The sequence below is a fragment of the Trichosurus vulpecula genome, chromosome 3 (assembly GCF_011100635.1).
Source record: "Trichosurus vulpecula isolate mTriVul1 chromosome 3, mTriVul1.pri, whole genome shotgun sequence".
Taxonomy (NCBI): domain Eukaryota; kingdom Metazoa; phylum Chordata; class Mammalia; order Diprotodontia; family Phalangeridae; genus Trichosurus; species Trichosurus vulpecula.
In genome coordinates, this window is record NC_050575.1 from 367873142 (window position 1) to 367899485 (window position 26344).

Here is a 26344-nt window from a genome sequence, read left to right on the forward strand (position 1 = left end):
CAAAGTAGGTGCTTAATAATTTCCAGTCAGCTAGGTGGCACAGTAGATAGAGTACCAGGAGTAGAATCAGCAATACTCATCTTTTTGAATTCAAATCTGGCCTCAGGCAGTTATTAGATGTGTGAACCTGGGCAAATTGTAATCCTGTTTATCTCACTTTCCTCACTTGTAAAATGAGCTAGAGAAAGAAATGGCTGCATTTTCTTTGCAAAACAAAAACAAAGAAATCAAATGGGGTCATAGAGTCGGAGACACACAACTAAACAACAATAACAAGAAACCCTTCCTTCCTTCCTTCTTTCCTTCCTTCCTTTCTTCTTTCTTTCCTCCCTTCTTCCATCCTGTCCTTCCTTTGTTCTTCCCTCCCTGAGAGTATTTATAATTACTCTATCCTCCACACTGCAACTACTTCTGCTACTAGCCCTCACCCAAATGATTTTTTTTTCTATAAGAAACTGTCTCTAGTAATAACTCTAACCTTAAGCATGTACCTTGATCTATGTGGACTTTAGTGGCTTTATTCATATAAAGAAGAAGACTGAACTCATTTATCTCTAAGGTACCTCATAGAACTAAATCCTATATAAAGGGCTACACTACTTAAGCACAACGATGAACTTAGTAGGCACTTAATAATAGTTTGTCAAATTATCACTTCTCTTCATCAAAAGTGGCTTCTTATTGCCATAATAGTCCATATAACAGGTACATTCCTATCCCAATGTAATATTTATTGCGGTATGGTTAGAATTTAAATGGTTAGGGTAGAAGTCAACTTAGGGCTTAGTCTTCACTGACAATAAAAATTAGACTGAACATAACAATTGGTGAGTTTATGCCATGTACCTATTTCTTAGCCTGAGTACAACTGCTCATCAGGCCATTCATTCGGACAGCTCACTAGGACTTCCAGTCAGAAGTAATTTTACTCCTTCCCATTTGACCTTTAGTTCTAAAGATTTTCAGGCAGTTTGATTTTTTTTAAAAAAATCAAAGTATATTTTCCAAATACTTTTTCCTAATTATGATTATTACTAGTATTTAATTCTCCTATAAATTTTATGAAGACATTTAATCCATATGTTTCTTACTCTAATCTAACTCATCTCTTTGTGGGAGAAAGGAGCTTAAGGTCAGGACTATTTTTCAACTGAAGCTTTTTGAGTCTTTTAATTAACATTTTAAAACTTTTCTTCCTAAGAGCAGGAAGTTATGTTTGCCAAAGTTAAAGCCAAACACCAAAAGGTTAGTGTTTTGTCTGGAATTTGGAATACATGAATTTTAAGTGAATTTTTAATTTGGTCAAAATAAACCTCATCCCTTGAAAAAAGAAGTCAGTATAAGAACATTTGCTATATAAATGCAAGCTGCTATTATTGTTGTTAGGTAACTTTCTTCTAATAAGAGTATAAAAGAACCAGAAATGTTACAGACTCAATTTGTACAAAAATCATCTTAAAAGCTAATAATCAGTCTTTAAGAGCCCTGTTTAGCTATGCAAGAACTTTTCTATGGAGGAATTGTGATGTGGTGGAGAGAGTATTAAATATGAAGTGAAAAATGCATGGAATCAACTTAGGTCTCTTACATGTATTAGATCTGTGACCCATCCAATCACTCAGCCTCTCTCCACCTTAGTTTCCTCATCTATGGAATGGGAACAGTAACAGTATCTATGTCATAGGCTTGTCATGAAGCTCATGTAAGACAATATTATACAAAAAAGGTCTTCAAATCTTAAATCTTAGCACTATAGAAATATGAGTTCTAATGATTCATATAGTTGAGGACTTTAATGGCCCATTCACATGATTTTTATAATACAATTTAAGTTATTATTAAATCCTGTCTCCTGTGCCTCAGTGGATTCACCCATTAAATGACATTGCCATCTAGTTTCTTTGCCTAGCTGGTATGAGAAATGTGAGCTAAACATAAGTTAAGGTCCTTTCCTAGGGTCATGTAAAGTATACTCATCTTGAATCCTCAAATCATTTCCCATCTGGAAAAACTACTTTGAGACTTTTCCACCACGCTTCAGGAAACTCATTATTGGAAAAACAAACAAACAAAAACCCAAACTCATCGTCCTGCAAGATTGAAGCAACCTTGCTACTCACATCTCATTGCAACCTTCTGCGTCTCTGACTGGAGGATAGAACAATAAATTTCAAACACTCTGTTTAAGGAGAGGTCTCAGCACAGACATCTCTTTATTTTCCACCTGGAAATAATCTTTTCTCTGACTTCTCCACCAAGCCCCCACATTGGATCCTACTCCCTCTTCTCTGTTTCAGCTTCCTTTTGTGTATTGTCTTCCCTTGTTAGATGGTAAGCTCCTTCAGGATGAGATCTCTCTCTCTCTCTCTCTCTCTCTCTCTCTCTCTCTCTCTGTGTGTGTGCGTGTGTGTGTGTGTGTGTGTGTGTGTGTGTGTGTGTGTATGTGTGTATTTGCATTCCCAACACTTAGTACAGTACCAGGTGCATAGTAGATGCCTAAAAGCTAATTGGCTATTATTGACTATTGATTTCAGAAGATGGTGGTTTAGGTACTAACTCTGGCATTGAAGACACTGAATCACAGCTATGATGTGATCATAGATATTTTCTGTTTCTATGAGTAATATATTTCACCTCTCTGACCCTCAGTTTGTTCATCTATAAAACAGGGATAAAAGATAATTGTGTTCCCTCCTTCATAGGGTCATTGTGAAGAAGGCATTGTGGGGATGTTAGAGATACTTATTTGAGAAGAGTTGCATATGATTACCATTGTTAGTGCTGTCATTTAATTTTAGAAAAATTGGATCCCTCCTCACTTCCACCTCCCCCCTCTACCATCTAATAGGCTTCCTTTGTATTTGAAACACAGGGAAGTGATGGTGGCATTCTAATACAAAGGAGAATAATTTATAAGGAGTGTAATGGGACTAAGTGAGGTGAATGATCTTCTGTACTGTGATGTGTTGGATTATAGTTTACAAAATGCCTCACTGTAATCAGGAAAACACTTTTCTTTCCTTCACATACCAACCCTATACTCCAAAGTAATAGCAATCGGAGGGAGCGTAATCATCTTTTTAGTTTAAGCAATCATAATTGTGCGGAATCATGGAGCCCGACATGATGTGACAAAATGTAATAATGTGCTAGCATTGAAAAGAGAACACATTAATTTGGGATTTGCAATTTACCACAATTCAAATAGCACCATTACTTTAATAGTGGATATTCGATTTGAATTTTACGAATTTTTAGAAAAAGGGTTGAGTGTCAACTCAAAATCAGTCATTTGCATTTTAAAAAAAAAGTATTTCTCATCAGCTTAGAGTACTGTTTGTCACCTGGCAGGTAATAATTTCATATCCCAGCCCTTAGTTTTCCTGAATATTTTTTTCTTCTCAAAGAATATATTAAATCAGAAGAACACAACATTTTATGCTAATGTAATCTTTATAAAACCTTAGATAAAATTTCAAGTGCTGATAATTATGAAGATCCTACTGGAGGATTTGAGAAAGCTGGGCTTCCTTTTTGACTGCAATTGTATCACATTCAACAAGGAGGAAGGAAAAGGAACTCTGACTATGAGTTCATTAGTTGTGGGCCATTTGAAGTGACGGTTTTCAGGACAACACTTCTCTTTGCCTCTTCCAGGCTTGTTCCATTTTTGTAGGGTCATACTTCCAAAATGCTCACATCCTGATTGCTACAAATCTGCCCTTAATAGTTCTTGTATCCCTCATGTGGAGATTTAGACCTAAAATATCAACAAATCGTTTTACCTATGAATACCAACAAAAATACCTTTGCGTTGTTACTTTTCCCCTATATCTAATAATTTTGAAGTAATAAACTGAACAATAGGGTCTAATTTCAGGTTAATATTTGTGAAACTTGGCAACTTTGAGGGCTGGAGAGTGAAATTCTGAGTCAAGGTTTGGGATAGTCACAATGAAATTGCTTTATTCCCCATATCAATTCATACAAATTGCTTAGGTAGGTAGAAATGTCATTGTCCTTGTTTATTCAACTTAAAAGAATAGAGATGTATATTCTTATAATATAGACAATAAAGAAAGGGAACTGCAGGGAGGCATCTTTTCTGATTATGCTATGACTTGACTCAAGCAAGTCTTCATAAACACAAGAAGAAATGTGAGCCTACGAATTAATCTGAGGTCACCCAGCATAAGTGGTCATCTACTTCTTGTAAATTAGCCTACTCAGGGAACCTTTGCAATACTAATATCTCAGTATTTACAGGGAAGTCACTTCATTCATCTTATACTGCAATTCATGTCTCATATTATTCTGTCCTATAACTTTTTTTCAGCAGTCGTTCTTATTGTTTGCCACTATCTTGGATGTATTGAAGAGAGGCATATTTTGGCTAGGTCAATTTTCATCTGTGCCCACAGAAGTAAGTCTTCATTTAATAAATAGGAAGGTCTCATGGGTAGATCAGTTCAAACCCCATTCTTATGAAACAAAGTTATTTAAAGTAAGAGAAATGTCAAATATTGACATTAAAAGGGATCTCCAACTCCATACGTAAAGCATGAGTGTCATAGAGGTGACTCATTTCCATAAGAGCGTCTCTATCATTCTATTGAAACCCCTTCATCCTTTATGCTAACTCCATGCCTGGACTACTTGTCACTCTGGAATTAACTCCTTCCCCATAGCCTCTCCCTAAAATTGGCTACTTCCTTTCAAAACTTCCAATTTAAGGAGGATGATAAGGCCAAAGAGCTCTTCATTACTCTTCAAACCACAATGCTGATTCAATTCCACAGAACTTTCTGTACAATGCCTTTTCAGCTCCCTTTTATATATTGTTATACTCAATTAGAATGTGAGCTCCTTGAGAGGATTGTTTTCTTTTTGCTTGCATTTCTATTGCCAGTGCTTAACATATAGCCTAGAACATAATAAGTACTAAATAAATGCTTTTTGATTGTTGCCTGATTCTCTTTGCAATATCTCAATGACTGGAACCTTGAATTCCCCAAGGCAATAAATATTGGAGACAGCAGACTCATTATTAGAAAGATTCTCTTTATGATGGTGGAGCATCTAGGTGGCACAGTGGATATGATGTAGTTTAGGAGTGCTAGGGACCCTGAAATGCAAGGGTACAGGACAGGGTTGCTTTGAAAGAATTTGACCATTCAAGCCATCTTCCAGTCAGAGATAAGGTCTATTGTGTCACCAATAGACTCAGGTGGTATTTTAAGAATCTGCATTTGATGTGGATAAAATTGGTACTTTTATACAGAAAGACTATGGGAAGATCTGGATAGGATTAAGGAGTGGCAAGTAGCTTGAAGTGGGACAGGTGCAGACAATGAGAGCCACAGTGAAAGGATTATTGACTGGGATGGGCCAGGTGCCTCAGAAAAATTCCAGGGATCTGGGTTCAAGGGCTGGGTTCCTGAAATTTGTGGAAAAGTTCAGGGACTTTTCCTTTTTGAGTTCTACCATTAGCACCCCATCAGATAGAGCACTGGCCTTGGAATCAAAAACACTCGTTTTCATGAGTGTAAATTTGGCCTCAGACACTAGCTGTGTGACCCTGGTTAAGTTACTTAATCCTGTTGGTATCAGTTGGCAAACCACTTTAGTATTTTTGCCAAGAAAACCCTAAAATGGTATCACAAAGAATTGGGTTGAACACCATTATGAAGTCAAAATATGCCTCTATTCAATCCAATTCAATAAACATTTACATATCTATTGTATGCTAGGCAGTGTACAATGCATCCTAGATGATACAAAAAGAGGCAAAAGATAGTCCTAGCTCTCCATGAGTTTACACGCTAATGGGGAAGACAAAAGTCAAATAAATACATGCAAAACAAGCTATATACGTGACAAATGAGAAATAACAGAAGAAAGGCACTGAAATTAGGAGGGGGTGCGATAGGCTTTCTGTTGGATGTGGGATTATATTTGGGACTTAGAGGCATCCAGGGATATCAGTAGTCCAAGAAGAAGAGGGAGAGCATACCAGGGGGTGGGGTGGGGTGGGCAAAGAGAATAATCAGAGACAAGAGATGGAGTGTCATATTTGTGGAACAGCTATGAGGCCAGTGTCATTGCATAGAAGAGTAAATTTCAGGGAGTAAGGTGTAAGAAGACTGGAAAGGTAAGAGAGGGGCATGAAGAGCTTTGAATGATAAACTTTGTATTTGCTTCTCGAGGTAATAAGAAATCATTGGTGTTTATTGAGTGTGTTGGGGGGTGACATGATCTAACTTGCATCTTAGGAAAATTACTTTAATGGCTGAAAAGAGAATGGATTGGAATGGGGAGAGATTTGAGGCAGATAGACCCCACCAGTGGGCTACTATTGTAACCATAGTGTAAGGAAATGAGAGTCTGCTTTAAAGTGGTATGGTGTGAGTTGAGAGAAAGGGATATATTTGGAAGAGGAAAGGTGAAACTGATAGCCCTTGGTAACAGCTTGGATGTAGGGGGTGAGAGATAATGAGGAATCAAGGTCGGCTTTTAGATTGAAAGCCCAAGGGACTAGGAGGATAGTTTTGTCCTCTACAACAATAGGGGAGCAAGGAGCAGGGGAAGGTTTAGGGGAAAGATGAGTTTGTTTTGGACATATTGAGTTTAATATGTCCACTGAACATCCACTTCAATATGTCTGAGAGGCAGTTGGAGATAATGAGATTAGAGGTCAGCAAAAAAGATTGGGGCAGAAAAGGTAGACTTGAGAATTGTCAGCACAGAGATGGTAATTAAATCCATAGGAGCTGATGAGATCACCAAGTAAAATTTTATATATATATATATATATACATATATATATATATATATACACATATACATGTATATATTATATATATATAATATGTATATATAATATATGTATGTGTGTGTATATATATATATATATATGGAGGGAGGGAAGGGGAGGGGGACAGAGAGAGAGAGAGAGAGAGAGAGAGAGAGAGGGAGGGAGAGAGAGAGAAGAGAAGGAGAAGAGGAGAGCAGAGGAGAGGAGAGGAGAGGAGGCTAAAAAAAGAAAATTCCTGAGGAACACCTACACTTGAAGAATGTGATCTGGAGGAAGACCTAGAAAAGCAGACAGAGAAGGACTAGTCAGAAAAATGGAGGAAAAGCAAAAGAGAGTAATTTACTGAGAACCTAAAAGGAAAAGGGTATCAAGGAGGAGAGAGTGATTAACAGTGTCAAAAACCACAGTGAGCTCTAGAATAAGGATTGATAAAAGGCCATCAGATTAGGCAACTAAGAGATCATTTGGAGAGAGCAGTTTTAATGGAATGGAAAGGATTAACAAGAGTGAGAGAGGAGAAAGTGTAGGCACCTACTGTAGATGGCCTTTTCATGTTTAGCTACAAAGGGCAGAAGAGAAATAGGATGATAGCTGGGGTGAGAGAGTCAAGTGAGATTTTGTTTTGTTTTTTCAGGATAGGGGAGACATGGACATGTTTCTAGACAGTAGACAATGAGCCATGCAGAGGTAGAGAATCATGAAAAATGAGACAGTGTGGATGACAGAGGGGGCAACAGTTTGAAGAAAATAGCATCAAATTGGATCACTCTTCAAAATCTGAACTTATATTCCCTGGTACCAAGCAGGATAATTCTAAACCTAATTCACAAAACTTGATTGCAGTTAGCAGGTACTTTTTAAAAACTACTCTTTTAGAAGTCTAAATATCCTCAGTTATTCCCAAAACTCCTAGTATGTTCATTATATTTTAAAGGTATTTCAAATCCCACATATATACACACAATAGAACTTGGTGGAGTTTTATTCTGAAGACCCCACAGAACAAGCCCACCTATCATAAAGCAGAATGCAAGACATTGGCAGAGAGAAAGAGACAGAGAGAGAGAGAGAGAGAGAGAGAGAGAGAGAGAGAGAGAGAGGGAGAGAGAGAGAGAGAGAGAGAGAGAGAGAGAAAGGAAGAAAGAAAGAAAGAAAGAAAGAGAAAGAAAGGAAGGAAGGAAGGAAGGAAGGAAGGAAGGAAGGAAGAAGAAAGAAAGAAAGAAAGAAAGAAAGAAAGAAAGAAAGAAAGAAAGAAAGAAAGAAAGGAAGGAAGGAAGGAAGGAAGGAAGGAAGGAAGGAAGGAAGGAAGGAAGGAAGGAAGGAAAGAAGAAGACCTAATAACTAGATGTTTCCACCTTGTGAATTTGAATTTTGAATGTGATTTCCAGCATTAGTAATTTTGGCAGAAACCAGATGTCTGATAGTCAGGAATATAGTAAAAACAAAACAAAACAGAGCAAAAATTCCTATATAAGTAGTAATTGGACTAGATGACCAGTAAATCTATTTCTGGCCTTGATATTATGAGATTTTGTAATAATATTAAGTTTTGATACATCTAGGGCTCTCTGTTTTCCAGGGTCTCTAGAGATCTTTTTCAGGGACTTCTGAGTGAAGATGCCCTTGAAGATAGTTTGGAAATCAGATGATCAAATTGCTAATTAGAACACTTGAAGAAATAAACTCACTTCATATTTTACAGGGAGAAGATAAAGGAATCCAAGTGAAAGAACTCTCTCACTTAATTTATTGGGTAAGCCATATTAAGCTATTTTAAATGTTTTTTGAGGACTTCAGGGAAATTAATGCATTTGATTTGTCAAGAGATCAAGGAAAGCATTTGCTACTGACTAAAAAGTATTCGTCAAGCTGCTTTTAAAAATCAAATTATAACAGAATCTAGATAATGATAAAAGGGCTTTCCCTCATAAAACCAGTATTGATGCTCCCATTTCTAAACCAAATGATAAAAGGGAACAGGGTCTTAGCCCCCAATCCATTATAGATTAATCATTTGGTGTAAACATTTATCATCATCATCATCATCATCATCATCATCGTCATCATCACCATCATCTTATAAAGCATTATCCAGTATATGTTTCTTGCTTTAAAAATTTCTAGTATATGAAAAGTTTCTTAAGAGACAAACTTAATTCAATGAGTATTAATGAAACACCTGTAATGTGAATGACATTATGCTGGGCACAAGCAATAAGAAGGCAAAGATGAAATAGCCCCTTTCCTTAAAGTGCTTTCATTTTTCTGGTGATTGGGTAGAGTGTAGTGCTAACACCTGGCTGTGTCACAAAAGGCCTTTTGAAGGAGGTGTGACTTGAGCTGATCGTTAAGTGAGATAGGGATTTCAAAAGATAAGAGGCAGAGACTGACAGCTATTGGGTGCAACCATAGAAGGAGGCAGGATAATCCTTGGACCATTATCTGCATTGTATTCTACTACAATTCTTTGACAGTATCTCCTTGTATTGTGTAGGTGACCATGAAGTGCCAAAGCTATGATTAACCAAACAAGAGCTTTAAGAAGCAAGAAAGTTTTCAAGTTACAGAGAGTATTTTTGTTGTCAAAATACCAGGAAAGGTAAGATTAAAAATGCTCTGCACTAGATTGTTGGCCAGATGATGACTGAGGATAAGCAGCAACCTAGGAATACTTCCTACTAAAACACAAAGATGTTGAAATCAGAGTCCATTTAGTTTATATGTATGTTGGCAAACCCCTCAAATCTGTTACCTTGAGACACTTCTGAATGTCCCGAGAGCTAGAATACCAGGAGGCCTTTCTTGTGCTTGCTTTTAAGAAAGACCTTCAACACACACACACACACACACACACACACACACACACACACACACACACAAACACACACACACACTCACCAAATGCTTCTCTCTTGATGGAGCTAGTCCATTTATCCTCCATCCACTCACCCAGTATACAGTAGTCTGCCATGAGACTGGACATTTGAAAGCTGTGTTAAAACTTTGGGAGATAATTTTGAACCTATTAATCCCTTGACTTCATAAAAGGTCTTAAGAGATACTCATTCTCCAATACTTCCCTCTTACTTTCTTCATCCAAATAAAACTGAATCCCTGACTGCCAAAGAACAACGCTGCTTTCCCAAACACAGCCTTTTCTCTCAGTCCTTCTCATCTACCTCCAATGTCCCACACTATATCTGTCTACCTTTTGTAACCTCTGGAACTCTTGCTTAATAGTTAACAAACTTCCTTTTATTTTATACCACTTCCTTTCTTGCTCCTTCTGTCTTCTCGTAATCTCTGAGTGTTAGCCTCCTCCAGAAGACACTGCCTCCCTGTCTATCACTAGCTATTTTTTTTCTCATTCCCAGGGACTTCATGGTCCCAGTTGGAGAGTCCAGTCTTATTTCCAATTGCCATATCGAGACTCTCCTTCTATGTCATTCAATGATCAATTCTTCTTTGAGACAAAAATAATTTAGGAAGGAGATCATGTGATAAGAGGGAAATCGAGACATTTTCTTCAGTCTCCAACAACTTTCAAAGACCTCCCCAAAGGAATCATGCATCAGCTCTTTCCACAGCTCATAATCCAAGAAGCCTCAGAAGATAATAACCTTGGGAATTAACATTAGGAAATAATCCATAAACCAATCTGGAAAAGTGGCTTGAATGAGAAATTCATGACCAATGCCCCTTTTCCCAAATGAATTTGGGTGCCTACTTCTTGGGGGAGGGGAGGAAACAATGGGATTTAGAGTGGTCAATGAAAAGTCCATTATCTCAAGTACTACTTAAAACCACTTTAGGAGACAATGAGATTCCACTAGACTGGTCAACGAAATACTGGGGGCCCCAGCCCCTCTTTGCTGGAATAATAATAACGGAACAATGGAATAATAATAATAATGCCCAAAACTCTGCCCCTGGTAACCTCATCTCCCTGCTAGTGGACATCTTACTTAATTGGAGGGTTTCCCCTCTAAGGAGAGTCTCCCTTTAGGGGTCATCTCCCTTAAGAACCCATCTCCCTTAAGCTGGGGTCTCCCTTAATGGTCATCTCCCCTTACAGGGAGGTGGCCCCTACAAGTGGCCCCTTCTGCCTTAGGGGGCTGCCAATTCCCTCATTAAGCTGGGGTCTCCCTTAAGGACAGAGGAATCTGCTTGGTGTGTATATTGCCAGAAATAAATGCCTTTATTTGAAGGGGTAGAGCCAAGATGGTGGAGTGAAAGCAGGTATACTCCTGAGCGCTCCACAATTTCTTTCAGATACCTCTAAAAAAAGTGAGTCTGAACAAATGTGAGAGTGGCAGAATCCACTAAGAGACAAGAGTGTGGCAGATTTCCAGCCCAGGAGAGTCAGGAAGGTTAACAGGAAGGATCTGTTGCACCAGACTGGGAGAGCCTAGAGCACATGGGTCTACACCCAACCATAGTGGAGGAGGAGCAGGCCCTTGAGGACTGAATCACCAGTGGCAGCAGTGTCCATTCCCAAACCTCTCAGTGTAGGATGGGAGTCTGTAGTCCCTGGGTGAAAGAGAAGTGCAGAGCCTACAGAAGAAGCAGCAGCTACTCCTGCCCACACAATAAATGTTTGAAAGTCACCTACTTGAACTTCCAGGGACCAAGATAGTGGAGTAAACTGTAAGGGCTCTTATCCTCCCCTTGCAGAAGTGGGCAGTAAACTCCCCCGTTACCCCTCCCTATCACAATGGCATTCCTGAGGAGGGAGCAGAACAGGCTATGTGTCCTTAGTCTGGTTAAAGTTTAACACCGTGAGGAGAAATACCCACAAGTTAAAGTCAAGTTGTGGGGGGAGATTGATTTATGTTGAAGACACGAGAAAACAAGGTATGTGAGAAAAGAAAGCCTGAGAAGTGTTAAGACCAAGTTCTCAGGGCTCTGGCATAACTTCCGCTCAAAAGACAGAGTTATCTGAGCAGAATGAGTTAAAGGTAACCACTCAGAAGAAAAAAAACTTAAAGGTGCGTGGGAAAAGTTCCTTTGAACTTCTCTGCACTAAAAAAGTTTCAAGATAAGGAAGTGATAACTTCTCCCTAAAGATCAAAAGGAAAACAGCTAGAAAAGTATTTTAACCCTTTTTCTGCCTACATAAAGGAGGAAAAATTTTTTGTGTAACGGTACCCAACCAAAAAGAACTAAATGTGAAAAGTGAAGATGTGTCATTCCTAATTTAATGCTTAAGATAAATTAGAGTTCATTTTACTGTTGTCACTAAAGTTTATGGGAAAAGGAAAAGAGAGACTGTGATAAAAGTGGAAGACTAGTAAATTCAAAATCTTGAGCAAGCAGCTTAGAGTAAAAGGCTTGATAGCCTGTGTTAAAAACCCAATAGATGAAGTTATAGAGAGATGGAAGGCATTATGTCCACCCACCCTTTGGACTAGATCTGTGAGTAGGTTCTATTAAATTTAACATGAATATTGGTCCAGTATGTCACTTTAAACTGACCTGATTATAACAGGTGATTCCAAATTGTAATAGTATTCTTAATTGTAAAAGTATTTAGTATATTGATTGGCAAAAACAAACGTTCAAGTTAAATAGAATTGCTTCATATATGAATTTTCTCAGATGTAAAGCTTATGTCAATGGTGATAAGATGAAGGTGAAAATACATCCAGCCAGATTGGTAATTAATTAATTATGATTCTAAAGGTTTACATCTGTTTATGGTATTGTTGTATTTCTAAAATTATGTTCATATTGCTTGGTAACTACTGTTAGGTTCTTCTGTGTTGTTAGAGAAACAATTTCTCTAAGTGTTGTTAGATTGACAATTGTACTGTTAAAATAATGAATGGATTAGGAAACTGTTAAGTCATTTCATATAACCATGTCTTTTAAAGAAGTTTAATTTAAGAAGTTATAAACTTCCAGGTTTTTTAGCAGCAGTACTGGGATCCCTATTTGTACAATAAGTTGGGAAAAACCTGGGAGTGGAAGGTTATACTGAAAGAAAGAGAACAGTGGAGTCAGAAACCATCTGACCTCTGAACCTGGCTTTTAAAGTCAGTAGGACTAATTTTTAATAATTAGCTTTTAGGATATTTTTTTTAAATTAAAATTTGATTGTGAGGTCCAGGTAAAAGCTTTAAAAAGAAAAGGTATTTGTCATAAAATGCTATTATTGTCAAGTTGTGATACCCGAAGACCATGGTGAGTCAGCCTCCCTGGACCTAGCCCCAACCTCCCCTCCTGATTCCCTCCCCTCCCCACCTGCTGAGTTCCTCCTTCATGAGTCCAGCAAGTCAGCTTCTGCCAGCCCCCACCTGGACCGCCTTTTTCCCTGGTCCCTGGGGTTTGGGCTGAATCTAACTCTCCTGGCTTCTATCCACGGCCTCTCTGGTTTCTATTTGTCAGTAACCCATGCCTTCAGAAGCCCACAGGGACATAGCTCTCATCTTTTCTCTCCTCCAGTGACCCTCCCCCAGGACCCAAAACTGCTTTTCTAGCCTCCAGATGGATTGGTTCTCTTTCCTCAGTAGCTCTCCATATTTCCTGCCTCAAGGAGGCTGGCATCCTTGTCCCGTGCCAGTCCCCCTGGAACACCCCTCTTCTTCATGTTAAAAAGCCTGGCACTTCTGACTCTTGGCCAGTGCAAGATCTTCAGGAGGTCAATAAGCCATCCTTACACCCTCTTGCCACCCACCCACACTATGTACACTGTCTTGGACCTTGAGGACGTTTTCCTCTCCATTCCTTTGGCTCCTGCAAGTCAGTCCCTTTCGCTTTTACCTGGGTCGACCCTTCTTTGGACTTCTTTGGCCAGCTGACCTGAACAAGGTTGCCTCAGGGTTTCAAAAATTCCCCCACCCTCTTTGATGAAGCCCTCCACATGGATCTCTTGCCTTTCCAGGAATCTAACCCTTCTTGCTCCCTCATTCGGTATGTTAATGATTTCTTGTTAGCTACATCCACTGAGGATGGTTGCTTTCAAGCTACCCACTCTCTTCTGTCTCTTTTAAATTCCCTGGGCTGCCGAGCAGATCTGTTGCACCTCTGTTTTCTACCTTGGGTACTGCCTTGAGGCCAGATCTCTCTCTCTCTGTGTCTCTCTCTCTCTCTCTCTCTCTCTCTCTCTCTCTCTCTCTCTCTCTCTCTCAAGCTCGTATCCAGGCAATCCTACACATTCCTATTCCTACTACCAAGAAGCATGTCCATGAACTGCCACCTCTGGATCCTTGGGTTTGCTGACCTTGCTAAACCCCTTTACTCTTCTACTGCTGGGTCTGGCCCTCTAGTCTGGACCCTGTCAGAACAAACACTCCCTTGACTCCCTGAAAAGGGCCTTCACCTCTGCCCCTGCATTTACTCTCCCTGACATCACTAAGCCCATTGATCTTTTTGTGACAGATCAGCCCCCGCCCTACCCTTTCTAAGTCTTCTGCCCTTAACCCTGCCACACTCCTTCCTGACTCCCACGATTTTTCTGTCTATTTACAAAGAACGGGGACCCCTCACATCTACTTATCCACTGCCCAGGCCATCAACTCATTGACTCCCTGCTACCTGGGCAGCAGCATCCCTCTCAGAAGCTGCCCCACCTTCTTCTTGTTTAATACCCCCTCCCCTCTGCCACCCCTCCTCCCTCCTATTCATCCTTGGATGATTCCTTCACGGCAAAAAAGGAGTGGTGGGTTTTGGGAGATGGCCAAACTTTTGTTCCTGAGGTCTTGGGGAAGGATTGGGTGGGAAGACTCCATCGGATCACACCCCTGTGGAAGGAACTACTTAGGGACAAATGTTATATCCCCCACTTAGACAACATCCTTACCAGCACAGTCAACAGATGCGGTCCTGCATCTAAGTGAACACCAAACAGGCAGAGACAGCTCCACTGGGGGTAAGGCTACAGGGAGCACAACCTCAACTTGGGGAGCATTGGGAAGTAGATTTTACTGGCAAACCACCAGCAGCAGGTTTTAAATGTCTTTTGGCCTTTGTGGAAGAAAGAGACAGCTCCAATGGTTGTAAAGAAACTCTTGAATGAATTGATGCCCCATTTCAGCCTTCCCCTTAGCATTGGCTCAGATAATGGTCCTAGCTTTTTTGTGGCCAAATTTCTTAGGGTGTAGCCAGACCCAGAACTCTGGTCAGGTTGAATGAGCAAACCGCACCCTTAAAGAGTTTCAGGAGAACTGGGTCACTCTGCTCCCTCTGGCCCTGCTCCGCAGCCAATGCACCCCTAATAAACTAGGTCTGACCCCTCTGAAATTCTTTTTGGGCACCACCCCCCTCCTATCAACGCTTCCCTCATTAAGTTCCTACAGGGCCTGCAACATACCCAGTCACAGCTTCATAAATCTGTCTGGGAAGCCCCACCTACTCCAACTTCTGACCACCTCCACTGCTTCCAGCCTGGGGATTCTGCCCTAGTCCGAAAACATACAGCCTCTGGTCTCAAGTCTAAGTGGAAGGGCCCTGACACTGTCATCCTGATCACCCCATCTGCATTCAAGGTTAACTCCATTCCTGTCTGGCTCCACCACAGCCATGTGAAAGCAGCTACATCCGTACAATGGAAGGCAGAGCCCCTCAAGAACCCCCTAAAGCTAAGACTGTTCTGACCCCCTTCTTAATCTTCCTAGTAACCCCTTGCATGGTCGCAATGCCCGTGCCCCTAAGCTAAGCTCTGCTTGAGTAATCACTACAGGGAACAAACAGTCCTGGACTTCCCAAAGTCACGATACATCTCCCCCTCAATACGCTTTTTGAGGGCCCACCAGCAGACGCAGGCTACCTGCTCTGTTCTACTTCAGGTTGCCCAACCACATGTGCCTGCCCTTGTATCATGGCCTACAACCTCCCCTCAACTGACCTTAGTGACTCCCTGTGTGTCCCACCAGGCAGCATTAAGGGCTCAGATCAACCCTTTGACCCATTACTCTGTATCCATATAATCAGGTCCGACTCCTGGCACCCCAAACTTGATCTTACTGTCCTAAATCCTTTCGACCCTGCCTGGAGAGGCCTGGTCTCTTGAGTACTGGGACTCATTATTATCCTTTGGGTGACAATGGGGTTGCCACACGTGGGAGAGATGGTGACCCTCACTGTGACCAAGAAGCCTTTACCAGGTTCCCATCCCATTGGCCCAATAGGGGACCTAGCTATCCCTGCCCAATTAGGGAACCTAGCCATCCCTGCCCCAACACCTATTACTCAGGAACCCCACACCTATCAGGTTTCCTTGCTTGCCTTTTTATCAGCTGTTCATAAGACACTTAACAGCTCTAACCATATACTGGGCAAAAATTATTGGATCTCTGTTAAACCCCAGCCTCCTTACTATGTAGTGGTGGCACTAAATGCCTCCATCACCCCTACCTCCAACACGGAGAACTGCAAGTGGAACCAACCGCGGCTCACCCTTGGGCATGTGCAGGGAACAGGCCTTTGCCTTACATCATCTAACACCACTTTATCCAGTTCTCAGTATGGCTCCATTTGCCAACAAACTCAGGAGTTTCAGGCCTCCACCTCAGACTACTTCCCAGTCCCTCCAGGAGCCTGGTGGGCATGTCACGACAGCCTTACCCAGTGTGTCTCTGCTACTGTGTTCCTCAGACACAAACAACACCCAGAGGGCCTCCTGTGCGTCTTGGTGGCCATAATTCCCCGGGTTTCCCTCCTCCTGGGTGAGGAATGCTGGTGGTATTTTTCCCCCGAAGAGCAACCAAGTTACCATCAAAGAGAGCAATATCACTCCTCATCCCCATCTTAGTGAGCCTGGGGCTTGTGGGCTCCGCTGCCACTGGACGGCAGCCCTAGTCAAAGGGGATCTCAACTATAAAGGCCTCAAGTGCACAGGTAAACACTGACCTCTCCCACATAGAGCAGTCCATCTCAGTCCTAGAAAAACAAGTGGACTCGTTGGCGGAGGTGGCCCTCCAGAACCGCAGAGGCCTTGACATTCTTTTTCTCAAGCAGAGTGGCCTATGCATGGCCCTGGGAGAGGCTTGTTGTTTCTATGCTAACAATTCTGGCGTGGTGCGGGCAAGCCTGAGGTTGGTACGCCAAACTATTGCCAATAGACAAAAGGATCTGGAAAACTCTGAGAACTGGTATCAGTCCCTGTTCTGTACATCCCCTTGGCTCACTACCCTGGTGTCAACTCCTTGCTGGTCCCCTCCTCCTCTTCATTATAGCTCTGGTTGTGGGCCCCTGCCTCATTAATCATTTTCTGCAATTTGTCAAGTCCCACATAAACTCTGTTAAACTGCTGTTGATTAGGTATCTCCATTACCGATTTTCAAATCCCAGTCCCCCTGATTCTTGTGACAGATCCCCTGAGAATGTGTGAAAGAATTGACACACTTTGAAAAAAAAGTGGGGAATGTTATGCCCTGCCCTCCCCTCCAGTTTCTTCATCTTGCCCCAGCTCACCCCACTGTTTTTACTCTCATCTCCATGGACCCCACTGTTTGTGTTCCCTTCTCCACGGAAATAATCCTGCCTCAGCTTGTCCCACTGTTTGTGTCCCCATCTCCATGAAAATCTAATTGTGTTCTTTCCCTTTAAGTACCCTTTCTCTTCCCTTGCTCAGGGCTGTTCGATTTGCGTAATTACTCCCAACAGTGGCACACTTGAATAAATCCACATCCAAATTTATATCCGGGTCTCGCTTGCTTTTTTGGCACAATAAAAGGAGCTGAACAGATATTTTTCAGAGGAAGAAATTAAAGCTATCTATAGTTATATGAAAAAAAAACTCTAAATCACTATTGATTAGAAAGATGCAAATCAAAACAACTCTGAGGTACCACATCACACCTACCAGATTGGCAAACATGAGAAAACAGGAAAGTAATAAATGCTGGGGAAGATGAAGGCAATTTGGAACACTAATTCATTGTTGGTGAAACTGTGAGCTGATTCAAACATTCCGGAGGGCAATTTGGAGCTATGCCCATAGGACTATAAAAATGTGCATACTCTTTGACCCAGCAATAGAATTTCTAGGGCTGTATCCCAAAGAGATCATAAAAATGGGAAATAGCCCCACATGTACAAAAATATTTAGAGCAGCTCTTTCTGTGGTGTCCAAGAACTGGAAATTGTGGGCATGCCTATCAACTGGGGAATGGTATATGAATATAATAGAATCATATTGTGCTATAAGAAATGAGCAGGCCAACTTTGGGAAAACCTGGAAAGACTTATATGAACTGATGCTGAGTGAAGTGAGCAGAACCAGAAGAACATTGTACACAGTAACAGCCACACTGTGCAAGGACTGATTTTGATAGACATAGCCCTTCTAAGCAATTCAAAGACCTAAAACTCTCCCAAAGGACTCATGATGGAAAATGCCATCAACATCCAGAGAAAGAACTATGGAGTCAGAATGCAGAATGAAACAGACTCTTTTCTCTTTTGTTTTGTTTTGTTTTCTTTCTCATGGTTTCTCCCATTTGTTATAATTCTTCTGTGCAACATGACTAATGGGAAAATCTGTTTAATAGGAATGTATGCATAGAGCACATATTGAATTTCAAGCTGTCTTAGGGAGGGAGGGGAAACGGAGGGGGATAAAATTTAAAACTTATGAAAATGAATGTTGAAAACTGAAAATAAATTAAATATTAAACAAATAAATGTCTTTATTTGATTTGGAGACATCCTGAGCAAATTCTTTAGAGACAACCTTGCACTCCAACATTTTGAGGTACCCCTGAACTTCATCAGCTTTACCTTTCTCAGCTTCAGTTTCCTCATCTACAAAGTGGGGAAATAACTGCATTCACTTCATAGTATAGTTAATAAGGAATATCCTCATGGATGAGATCTCAGACCCATTGGGAGTTTGGAGGCTTAACGTTTAACAGAAGGAAGCATTGTGTTTCTTTTTTATTTTGTTTTTCGATCTTGATAATTAAAGGCACAGGATCCCCTACTGATTAAGAGGTTTAAAAAATGAAGAAGTTGTTGTTTCAAAGAAATCAGTTTAAAGGGCCAATGATTTTCCTGATCTTAGAGTGACTGGTGGCTGTCTAAAAATTCTTGTTAGCCAAAGTTAATCGATCTTTAAAAGAGCTTCCTCATGAATTAATAATAGTTAATAATTAATAAACAGTCTAAGAATATATAAATGGGAGTAGGGAGGACTATTAAGAGAAAGCAAGAGAAATGAAATATTTTTTTTAAATTCCCTGCTAGTGAAATGGAGAAACTTTTCACACACCATTATCAGCACAATTTGAGATAGTCAAAGGAGTCTCTTTCATATGGAAGCAAGCAGCAGGTTCTCTATCACTGCCTTGGATTGCAATCTAGTTTGTCTTTGAAGACTTCAAACCCACTGCAATGTTCTATAGCCTAGGCTTCAGTGGAGGCCAATGGAAAAGAAATTGCATCTTGGGGAGTAGGTGAGATGCTTTCTAGAGGCATGAATTTAATAATGATCAAGTTGCTTCCCATGTATTTAATATCTCATCAGGTATTTGCCAAATAAAGTATCTGCTTCAAGTATACCCTAACAGTCAAATTTCTGAATTGTGAGCCACAAACTAGTCAATGCTCTCTTCCTAAAAATAATGGCTCATTTCTAAAATGATGCCATAATCAGTGTAGATTTTGGATAACAGAGAACAAGATGCAGCATGTGGTCCCTTTGGGTAGCTGAAACCCAAGCAAAAACGTATCGGTTGTTGCCAAGAACTCCTAAACTACAACTTAAATAGAAAGAACAACAGCAAACCATTTATAAGTGAATTTTGCAGAAGTACAAAGAAGCATGAGAAGAAACCACCCACTATGCCTTTGTAGAAGTAACAAGTCAACAATATAACACACTGCATGTATTTTCAGACTCTTTGATGTATCAATAGGTTTTGCTGAATTTTTCTGTCTTTTTCTTTTCTTTAGAAAAAAAAATCATAAGATATAGCACTCTGGGAAGCAAAAGGCAAAAAGAGTACCAGGAGAAATTTAAGTAATATAAAAATGTAAAAATATATTAAAATTATTTTTAAAAACTCTGGACTTTGATGATTTCTTAATCAAAATATATGCCAAGAATCCATATGTTGCTAAGATTATTAGCGATGGGATCGCTGGTAAATTGTTCCAGCTCTCTGAGGCTCATTTTCCACCTTTAAAAAGGGCATAATTGTATTTTCCCAACTCACCTCATAGGGTTGCTATAAGAAAATGGCATGTTATAAACCATAAAATATGATGGAATGTGAAGTGATCATTAATATGCAAAATAGAGATATTTGTTTATCTGTTGAATGTTAAAAAATATCCACTTGTGCTTGGCAAACATTCTAATGTTCTAATCTAATCTAAAGCTAATGATATCTATTGTAAGTTATATTTTCTACTTGATTTATTAATTACTTATTTTGTTATGGATTTGATGTTGAATATGATAAATAACCCCTGCCTTTACAAAGCTGTCTCCTTAGGGTGTTAAAACACGAACATAGATAAATAGGAAATAAATTTTGATAGGATAAATGCAAAAAGGGCATGTAAAATGTTATGAGAGAATATGAGGGAGAGTTTACTTTCCATTTAAACAATTAAGGGAAGCTGAATGGAGTAAATGGTGTTGAATGTAGGCCATGCACTGAACATAAGTGGGTCATATGGGGTAATGGGGGTAGGGGCATTAATGCCATAGGAAACAGAATGAACAAAGGTGTGAAGTTGGGAAATATTTGGAAGAAACCAAGAGGTGGTTTGTGGCATGATTTGAGAGGCCCTAGACTATCAAGGCTGAGGAGTTTAAGTTTTATTTCTCAGGATCTAATGATCGTAATCATCGTAAAGGGGGATCTAGGTGGCAGAATGGTTAGAGCACGGGGCCTGGAGTCAGGAAGACTCATGTTCCTGAGTTTATATCTGGTCTCAGAAATTTACTAGTTGTGTGACCCCAGGCAAATCATATAACCCTTTTTGCCTCACTTTCCTCATCTGTAAAATGAACTAGAGAAAGAAATGGAAAACCATTTCAGTATATTTGCCAAGAAAACTCCAAATGGGGTCATGAGGTTACACACCACAGAAATGACACAACAAATGATCATAAACTCCTAGAATGTGAGAATTAGAATATTATAATAAAATAAATATAAGACATACTTAACACATATAAATATATGTATAAATATGTAACATATATGACAAAAATAAATGACTAATATTCATGTAATTGAATCCCCTTTTCTTGCACAGAGGAGGAAAATGAAGCCCAAGACAAGGAAAGAGCTACTTTGTCCAAAGTCATATAGTGACTGGCAGTACCAGGCCTCATGATCACTCATCCTGATTCCTAGTCCAGTGACCTCTTGAACATGTGATGATGTTAGATCTATTTGACAAGGGGAGCTCATGATGCTCTCTTGCTTACATGCTATAAAACCAACTTATAGCAAAGTTCTTTTGATTTTTCAAATACAACCTGAATTTGACAAGACTAAATAGACAAAAAGACATAGAAGCTTGGATTCTCCTGAGGTATTTTTTTCTTTTTCTTTGCTTTTTTCCCCTTTTTTCAAGTGTGAAGTTGTCAAAGTGGAAGAACAATATGATATATATGGAATATAAGTAGCATGTAACAAGGGCAAAAGGGAGGTACAAACCAAGTGCTCTGGGAACATATAAGGAAGGTTAGGTCAGCTGGTGGTTATTAAAGAAATATAAAAGGAGTAGGGAACACCTGAGATGAGGCATTAAAAAAAGAAAAACCTCAAAGGTAATACTGAGACAATAATATATTCTAGACTTTGGGGGTAACCTGAGTCAGTGCCTGAAGGTTAGAGACAACATGTCAACATTGGAGAATAGCTAGTGATTGAGTTTGGTTGAAATAAGGATGGGTAAAAATGAGCCATATAAACAAAGCTGGAATGTCAGCAGGTGTCTGAATTATGGAGAAACTTACTTGTCATACTGAGGAGTTTAGGTTCTATACTAGAGGCAAATTTTATAGGTCTTATACCATAACTACACAACAGTAAAGTAACTGGTCATTTCAGCAAAAAAAAAAAAAAATAGACATGTTGCTCAGAATAATGTAGACTAGGGATCACCAATCTTTCAGAGATTCTCTGCAAAATTGTCAGCTCTTTTTGCAAGCAAGCAATATATAGTAATGATCTGAAAACATCTATGTATGTTTAAGTTAATTATAGGTGCATGCAATCAAAATAAGTATTATATGCTTAAGGAACTTTACATTAGATTATGACTGATCATATTTATTTACTAGGGTTCCAGAGCAACATAGATATGATTACTACTCCAGTCATCTCATTAGATCCCAGTAATGCATATATGCTCCAAGTTCTTTCTGACCTCAAATATTAATTCATTCATTAATCCTGAATAGATATTAAACGGTGACATAAAGTAAGGGCAGTATAGCTAACCTTTGAGCTCACACTCCCCCAGTTTTCTCGCTCTATTGGCATGCTATGAGAAGTTATCCTAATTTTACCTCTAACCAATTTCCAAATATTTGATTAAAAGTTTCCTCTCTAAGATATATTGTAGCATAGTGCATATGTATATATGTGTGTGTACATATATGTGTTCCTAGGTCCACGGTTCAAGAGGAAGTGATACTTAGATTTGTCTATGAGATTAAGCCATGAGAAGTTAGACTTCTTTGAAAGAAAGTGAAGAAGACATTTTGAGCCTGGGAAAAATACAGAAAACTAGGGAATTGTTTAAAATGAAAAAAACTCAACAGCTATACGTGAGATGACACAGTTCCTTTTGTAATATCAACACCAGTCAAAAATGTCTGCTTACTTTCACTTGGACAGAAAGAAAACTTGCATTGCCTAAGCATTAACCATTTAAAGAATTTACATGATACGTTATGTCTTCCATTAAGGTTCTAACTGTACATAGAGATAAACCAGGATTTCTAATGCCATAAGAACAGATGTCAAGTTTTGTTACATCCTACCAAACTAGAAAGGCTTCAGATTTGGCTCTACATCTGGTGGAAAAGTGCTGGTCAAACTTCGTGAAGAGGGACTTACCAAAGTGACTCTTCTGGGTCTCAGTTTCTCCATTTTCAAAATGAAGATTTTGAAATTCATGGCCTCTGAGGTTTCTTTTAGCCCTTGATCTATGATTCTATAATCCTATAATCATGGTGTCTTGTGAAGACTGCTGACAATCATCTGCAAAGGGATGAATCTGCATCAGCGGACACAAAACATGCAGCAACAAACTTCCAGACATGTAGAAGCCTCCAGCTATCTATTTTGCCAATGAATTAAATCTCCTTAAATCACCTAAATGACTAAAAGACTGGGGTGAAGGTGATCATGAATTCATGTACATTCTCTTGTAGTTGACTGCATATTACCTCTTTGTCCTGAAATTATTATTATTTTGTATTTAAACAAATTATTTTAATTCCAAATTCTCTGCCCCCCTCCATCCCTTCCTCTTCTTATTAAGAAAGCATGAAATATGATACCCATTATACATATGAAGTCATGTAAAATATATTTCCAAATTAGTTATACTGAAAAAAGCTAGAAAAATAAAGTTAAAATATGATTCAATCTGTACTTATAATTAAGCATTTCTTTTTCTGGAGGTGGATAACATTTTTCATCATGAATCCTTTGGAATTGTTGGGGATTAGTGTATTGATCACAGTAGCTAACTCTTCCACTCTTGATTATTCTTAAAATATTGCTATTACTGTGTATAACATTGTACTAATTCTGCTAACTTCACTTTGCATTGGCTTATACAAATCTCCCCAGATTTTTCTGAAACTACTCTCTTCACTATTTCTTACAAAATAGTATTTTATCACAATCATATACCACAAATTGTTTAGCCATTCTCTAATTGATAGGCATCCCCTCAATGCCCAATTCCTTGTCATGGCAAAAGATGGAGAGAGAGAGAGAGAGAGAGGGGGGGGGGGGAGAGAGATGGATGGATGGATGGATGGATGGGTGGAGATATACTTGTGCATATGTTTTTTTTTCCATTTTCATTGATCTATTTGGTTATAGACCTAGTATTGGTATTGCTGATTCAAAGTGCACATACAGTTTTATAGGACTTAAGGCATAGTGTCATGTTATTGTCCAGAAAGGTTGGACCCATTCACAACTCCACCAAAAGTGCATTAGTATACCTATTTCCTCTTTCTGACAGCTGTTCCAGCATTTGTCATTTTCCCTTTCTGTCATGTTAGCCAGGCTAATAGTTGTAAGGTGGTCAAAGTAGTTTTAAGTTGCATTTCTCTAGCTCTTAGTGATTCAGAGCAATTTTACGTGACTATTGATAGTTTTGATTTCGTCTTTTGAAAGCTACCTCTTCATATCCTTTTATCACTTATCAATTGGGGAATGGATCTTATTTTTATATAAATTTCACTCAATTCTCTATATGTTTGAGAAATGAGACCTTGTCAGAAAAACTTACGTAATTTTTTTCTAGTTTCCCATTTTCTTCTAATTTTGGCTACATTGGTTTAGTTTGTACAAAAACCTTTTAGTTTAATGTGATCAAAGTTATCCATTTTACCTCTAATGATTCTATCTCTTGTTTGGTCATGAACTATTTCATTATTTATAGATTTGGCAGGGCAAATTTTTTTCCATGCTCCCCTAATTTGTTTATGTTAATATCCTTTATGTTTAAACAATATATCCATTTTCAGCTTATTTTGTTACATGATCTAAGACATTGTTCTCTTCTTCACTTTTCTTCTAAATTGTTTTCCAGTTTTCCCAATAGTTTTTGTCAAGAAGTGATTTCTTGTACCAATGACTTGAATCTTTGGATTTATCAAACACTAACTTATTATAGTCATTAACTTACTCTATTTCATTGAGCAACTACCCTACCTCTATCAACAAGTACAAGATTATTTTACTGATTACCACTTTATAGTACTTTGAGATGTGGTAGTGCTAGGCTCCCTTCCTCTACTTTTTGTTGTTGTTATGGTTGTTGTTGATTTTCTTGATAATCTTGACATTTTGTTACCCCGGATGAATTTTGTCATTTTTTTCTAACTCTATAAAATATTTACTTGGTGCTTTGACTGGTATGGCAATGAATAAATTAATTAATTTTTATAAAACTGTCATTTTATTATGTTGGCTTGGCCTGCCTAGGAGCATTTAGTATTTCCAGTTTTTAGATATGTCTTTATTTGTGTGAAAAATCTTTTGTAATTTTGTTCATGTAATTCACATGTGTCTTGGCAGATAGATAGACTCCCAAGTATTTTATACTGTCTGCAGTTATTTTAAATGGAATTTCTCTTTCTATCTCTTCCTGCTGAGTTGTGTTGGTAATAAATTGAAATGCTGATTATTTTTGTAGACTTACTTTATATCCTGTGATTATGCAAAAGTTCTTAATTGTTTCAACTACTTTTTTAGTTGATTCTCTCTGGTTCTCAAAGTATACCATCATATCATCTGATAAAGAACAATGACACAAAAAAGATAGTTTTATTTCCTTGTTTCCTTTTATTCCTTCAATTTATTTTTCGCATTTTATTGCTAGCATTTCTAGTACAATATTGAATAGTAATAATAATAATGAGTATCCTTGCTTCACCCCTGATTTTATTCGAAAGGCTTCCAATGCATCCCCATTACAGATAATGCTTGCTGTTGGTATTAGATAAGCACTACTTATCATTTTAAGAAAAGCTCCATTTATTTCTCTGCTTTCCAATGTTTTTATAGGAACAGGTGTATTTTGTCAAAAACTTTTTTCTGAATCTATTGATATAATCATGTTTATTTATTTGTTTATTTATTTAGGATATTGATGTAGCCAATATGCCTGTAATTTTCCTAATATTAACCCAGTCCTGCATTACTGGTATAAATCCCACCTGGTCTTGGTCTGTAGTCTTTTTGATATATTGTTGTGATATTCTTGATAGTATTTTATTTTCAATTTTTCATCAGTATTCGTTAGGGAAACTGGTCTATAGTCTTCTTTCTCTGCTTTTACTCTCCCACATTGAGGTACCAAAAACTGTGTCATAGAAGGTATTTGGTAGGATGTTTATGTTTTTTAATAGTTTATATAGTATTAGCATCTTTCAAAGTTCTTTCAATGTTTGGTAGAATTCACTTTTAAATATATCTGATTGTTGGGATTTTTTCCTAGACAACTCCTTTCTACCTTGCCATTGCAAGAGAACTGAGGTAGGGCCCTAGATCCCTTGTGACCTCAAATGCTTCTTTCCTTCCTGGAAACTATATCCCCGTATTGGACAATAAGCAATGGAGTTGCCAAATGTAGCCAGGTCCTATGCCCAGTGCTAGCATAGGAGGTCCCTGTAATCTCTTTCCAACCAGGAGTTCAATCTCTTTACTGTTTGTAGGCACAGAGAAAATCTGGTATCTCTGCTTCTGATGTTTCTGTTTCTGCTGCTTCTGTCTCCAAAGTCCCATAGCTGGTCTCATTTTCACAGCACTGTCCTCCAAGCCAGCCCTATCCCCACTGCTAAAAACTTCTCTTTCTGTCCTCCTAAACTGTCTT